Raw genomic sequence first — 6000 nt, forward strand, 5'->3', positions numbered from 1 at the left:
TGTCTGCAGAGGCATAGCTTCATCACTGTCAGGCAATTCTTGTCAGAGAGTGAGTGACACTTTCCATTCACCTGCTGTAGTCTCCTCCCAGAGACACAGCTGTTTACTCATGGGAGCTGAGTACCCTCCAGGGCCCCTGGTTGAAGGATAATGAAATATCTCCATTCTCACTTCCAAATCTCTATTCACAGGACTTCCTTTTCTTATCTCTACCCACATCCTCTCCTCCATCTTCTGCACACCCTGGCATTTGTGCATAATATTCGTTGGCTACAGAAGGGACCCTCATGAGTATCCTACAAATAGGCCATATCATGTGTGTTCAGGAGCCACATTGCACATGCCCTGCCCTCTGCACATTTGCTGTCCTCAGTGGTCTGGGTCTAGCTACTCTTGGGGTGAACACCGTACCCCCTCTGCCTGTCCCCCCTTGCAGGTGCTGCAGTCAAAACTAGATCCCTCCTGCTGTTCCTATAGCTTCCTGGAGCTTGGCTTGACTGCTTTGAAAATAACAGTGTGCTCCAGCCCCACACAAGTCCTGGCTTTAACGCAGGGCCACGGCAAGCATGGAGGTGTAGAAATTACAGATAATTTGCGTGGGAGGAAGCAGCCTGCATGAGGCAGGGATACAGCCTTTCCCAGAAAAGCAGCTCAGGATAATATGGGGCCTGTGACAGCCTGAGCCCTGACTCGGTGTCATGCAAATGATGCCGATAATTATATTAAAAGTAGGGCCAATAGAACAATCTTTGATGACCAACTTTGGGAACAGGTTGGCAGCTGATGAAACAATATTTTGCCATGGGTGATGGGAGGACTGTCTGTGAGAAATTCATTGAGGCACCCAGGGCTCTAGTCCCAAATCAGGGGCTGGGAAGGTTAGTGTGAGCCGGCAGGATGGGGCTGGCCCAAGGTCTTGCATACATTCAAGGGCCCTATAACAAGTTACAGCAAACAGTGGCTTAAACAAGCACACATTGTTTATCCCACCATTCCCATGGGTCAGGGTCCCCTGCTCAAAGTCTTATAATGCTACAGTCAAAGTGAGCCAGGCCTGGGATCTCATCTGAGGATTAGGGTCCCCTCCCAAGGTTGTTGGCAGAATTCTGTTCCTTGTGGTTGTAGGACTCAGGCCCTGAGCTTCTAGAGGTCACCCACCATTTGCCACCTCATGGTTTTCTCCACTCATGGCAGTGTGGTTTGTCAAGGCCACAGGAGAGAGACCCCACTGCTTCTCCATCCTGGATTTCTAGGCCTTCTTCTTTTTTTTTTTCTTTTATTATACTTTAAGTTCTAGGGTGCATGTGCACAATGTGCAGGTTTGTTACATAGGTATACATGTGCCATGTTGGTCTGCTGCATCCATCAACTCCTCATTTACATTAGGTATTTCTCCTAATGCCATCCCTCCCCCAGCCCCCCACCTCCCGACAGGCCCCATTGTGTGATGCTCCCCGCCCTGTGTCCATGTGCTCTCATTGTTCAATTCCCACCTATGAGTGAGAACATATGGTGTTTGGTTTTCTGTCCTTGTGATAGTTTGCTTAGAATGATGATTTCCAGCTTCATCCACGTCCCTGCAGAGGACACGAACTCATCTTTTTGTATGGCTGATAGTATTCCATGATGTATATGTGCCACATTTTCTTAATCTAGTCTATCACTGATGGACATTTGGGTTGGTTGCAAGTCTTTGCTATTGTGAATAGTGCCGCAATAAACACACGTGTGCGTGTATCTTTATAGTAGCATGATTTATAATCCTTTGGGTATATACCCAGCAATGGGATTGCTGGGTCAAATGGTATTTCTAGTTCTAGATCCTTGAGGAATCGCCACAGTCTTCCACAATGGTTGAACTAATTTACACTCCCACCAACAGTGTAAAAGCTTTCTCTAGGCCCTCTTCTAACGGGCTCATGTAATTAGCTCAAGTCCTTTTAGGATCATCTCTCTTTGGATAAACTTGAAGACAACTCATTAGAGTTTTTAATAACATCCACAGAATCCCTTCCCCTCTGCCACATAACTGGCCTAATCAGGAGATCAAAACCCCATCTTATCTATAGGTTCTGCCCATAGTTAAGAGGAAGGACTTGTACGGGCTTGTATTCTAGGGGGCAGGAACCTTGGGGACCTTAGAAGCCAGTCTACTACAGTCCCCCTCCTTCTAGCCTGGAATGTGACAGCTGGGGGCAACCCATTGACCAAGCTCCCTGAGGAGCTCCCTGGAATGCAAGAGCCCATGTCAGTCTTGTTCCACCTCCAGGGCTGGGCATAAAGTCAGTGCTCAGGAAATATTTATTGATTGAGTAAGTGAGTAACCAATCCCTACCTCCATAGTACCTTGATGGGGACACTGAGGCCCAGAGAAGGGAAAGAACTGTTTTAAGTCATTCAAAGAAACAGATGACAAAACAAAACAGTAATAAGCACTACAGTTTACTGAGGCCCCATGCTCAGCTATCTTGCTAGTTTGCCTCCCTAGATTGTTGTAAAGCTGTGATTAGGAATTATGATTGTCCCAGGTTTACAGATAAAGAAACCAAGTCTTGGAGAGGTGAAACAACTCATCCAAAGATGCTTCTAGCTCTCTCTGTCTCGGCTCCACCCTGATGTCCCAGATGCTCCGTTTTCTATGTGCCATTGTCTGTGTCTGCAAGCAGGACAGACTGAGTGCAGGGTCAGGAGGCCAGGTATGCAGGGAGGGATGCATCCTCCCTCCCATGCCTCTGCCCAGTCCTGCTTCCTTCCCAGGGGAATTAAGTCCTCCCTCTGTTTCACACTGGGACAGGGCCACCCATGGGGGAGAGAGGTGTTTCTAATTACTCATAATTAGCCAGCCTGATTAGTCCTGTCATGAGGGATTGTCTCTTCCAGCTCTTTCTTTTGTGTTCTGAGAACACTTCTCTGTTAAGGAGGGGATCCATCTGCAGTGGCCAGGGAGGAGAGGACACACAGGAATCTGACTGGAGCCGGCAAAGGGGTCTTTGTATGCCCACAGCAATAAGCATCTCTCTGAGTCTGCCCCTCCCACCAGGTGCCCCTGGAAAACCTTCCTCCAGCCCCCCAGCACAGAGAACACTGGTCCGCCTTATTGGAAGAAGGAACCTGGCTCAATCCCTGAGGGACACGTCTGCCCCACTTCCCTTCCCCAGATATCCATGTACATCACCCCTTCACCTTCTTTAAGTATCTGTTTGAAGGTCCTTACCCGCCCTATGTAAGCTACACCCTCCATCACTCTCCACCCCTAACCCTGCCCGGTGGTTGCCCATAGGTTTTGGAGCTAGATTATTGGGTTCAAATCCTGGCTTTGCCATTTAGACAAGTTATTTAACCTGCTGTGCTTCAGTTCCTTCATCTATTCAGTGGGATTGAACCATCGCATTTACCTTTTAATGTTAGTGTAAGATTTAAATAAGTGAATTCATGTAAAGCATTTAGAACAGTGCCTAGCACAGAATAAGTACAATATAGTATCAATTATTCATTTTTAGCTCTTTTTCTTCATAGATCTGACATGTAGCATACTGTCTGTTTGTTTCAAATCTGTCTCCCCTAGGTGAATGTGAGCTGCTTGAGGGCAGGGTCCTTCTTTGTTCAATGCTCTGTCCCCTGTGCTTAGAGTTGCTTAGAACAGCTAATAGTGTTTGTTGAGTTGGTGAATGAATCCCACCTTCCCTCTCTCCAGATAGCAGGTTCATTCTTCTCTTCGCTCTCAGAAACTGCAATTTAAAGAGAATAAAAATGCATCTTCCATGTCCCCATCATCTTTTAACCCCTTTCACCCTGATTCATGGCCACAGACTCCGTTTCTGGAATCACAGACTCCCCTGAAATACAATAACTCAATTCTGGAATACAATTAAATGGTCTGAGACCCATGTCGCAAAGTCCTGGAATTCTAGAATTCATGGAGTCCTAGAATGGACTCCAGGACTTGAGAATTCCAGAATGAAACTCTGCAATCTTCAAATGTAATCTGAGAATTGCTGGTAGTAGGACCTAGGAATCTTGGAAAGGAAGCCCAGAATTTCAGAAGACAGGTTTGGAATCGGATCATTGGGAGGATCTGGTGAAACCAGCTGGCTTCCTTTCACTGACTTTTTTTGCAGTGATAAAAAGGCAAGTGGTGCTTGTGTGTGCTCAGAGACGAGGGGCAGGGTGAGGGGCCAGGATGGCGGTGGGAAAAGAGCTCCCCTGTGAGTGTTGCTAGGCACCGGCACCAGGGAAGGAGAGGACAATGGGGCTGGCCTGGCTGGGGTAGGTAGAGCCAAGGGCTGAATCCTGATCAGAATGCTGGGGGAGGAAGGGAGGGAGGGCTTCGGGGCGGCACGCAGGGAGGCGGGCATAGCCAGCCCTAATCCCATTACAGCTGCTCATCCAGCTGCCAGGGCTGGCAGGCATCAGGCCTTGGCTATGCCCTCCCCTCCTCCAATTGTGGGCTCAGGCAGCAGAGGGCTTTGGATTCAAAAGTTTCTCCACCTTGTTCTGAAGTCCCTACCCCAGAGCAGGAGTGTGGCTGTGCCTCGAGCCCGGGCAAACTTAGGGCTAAAAGTAGGGTGGTGACAAGCGGGGGCTGGAGGGTGGAGGAATCCCTCAAGGAAATAGATAAAATGGGGGTACTTTGTAAGAAATTTTGGACATATGACAGAAGTTCAACTAATAACCTTGACACTAGTTCTACCCAAAGAACTAACTCAGACCCAGCCAGAGCTTTGGCCCAGGTAAGACACTCAACCCTGACTCCATCTCAGTTCGGCCTCTAATCCCAGCCCCAGAACAAGTTCCTGCTCTGGCCACAGACTGACCTCTAACCCTAACTTAAGGCAGAGTCCTGATCCCAACTACAGATTCCTCCAAAAATGATGCTTAGATGAGCCCACAGATCGCTGAAAACAGGATTCATCTTTAAAAGTTCAAAAGACCAGTGGACTTCCTTAAAATGGTCAAACGGAGCCCCCTAGACATGCTGGCTTATGGAAACCTACAGCTGCAAAAACTTGAGCTGCAGTCCTTGTCAAAGCCCACAGCAAGCTGACTCATCCCCTTCCTGATGGAGGAGAGTCTTCTGCTCCAGGAACAGTTCTGCTCCAAACACTGAGCGCTTCCCAATATGGGAAAGAGTATCTGGAAGGAGGTTGGTGGACCAGACAGTTAATTTGACCCAGAGTCAAGACACAGGGGACAGTGTCTTGGGGATGGAGTTGGCAAAGTTGGAGGTGATGCTGATTGTGGTGGTGGATGAGTGATCCTGGAGGTGGCCCTGGTGGTGTTGGAGGTGGAGATGCAGACTTTGATGATGTTAACAAATGGAGATGGAGCTACAGATGAATATTCCTAAACCCAGCAGTAGCCACATACCCACGTGGGTCTTTCCACTTTTCTTTTCTCTCATTTGATTTTCCTTCATGAGTCTGGAAATTTTTAGGAGGAATTTTGTAACAATCCGAATAACAAATCTGAGTCTGCATGTTCCCTATTTCTCCTTTTAGCATCTCCAAGGTGGAGGAACAGTTACCTTCTTCCCACCAGTATGGCTGCACAGCAGAGCTAGAGGCTTCCCCCTTAGACACTTGGTCTGACACACCTGCTCACTCCCAGAAGTTCAAGGGAGTTCTGTCTGGGAAGGAAGGAGGGACCCTCTCAGAGCTCCAATCCTCTGCTCCTTCCTGATGCTTCTGCCACCTGACCCCATGTTCACTTCTCAAGGAGGGCAGCACTACAGGTGTGTTAATCAGGACACTTCTTCTTTATTGGTAGGCCGCCCTTTGCCACACAAACCATTTAGCATCCTACATGGTTAGCATTCTAGACCTTGGTTCTAAATGCTAAATGTCATTGCCCAGTCACTGTGACATTCAAAACACCCCCACACATTGCCCACCCTTTACCCCTTTGAGAACTATCTTGAGAGATTGTCCATGAAAGACTTTCAAAGAGAGTGGGCTCAAACCTGTTTAGCCAACATTATCCCACACCCCACCCCTATATGCA

This window comes from Hylobates moloch, unplaced genomic scaffold (genome assembly GCF_009828535.3).
Source record: "Hylobates moloch isolate HMO894 unplaced genomic scaffold, HMol_V3 SCAFFOLD_1, whole genome shotgun sequence".
Lineage (NCBI taxonomy): Eukaryota > Metazoa > Chordata > Mammalia > Primates > Hylobatidae > Hylobates > Hylobates moloch.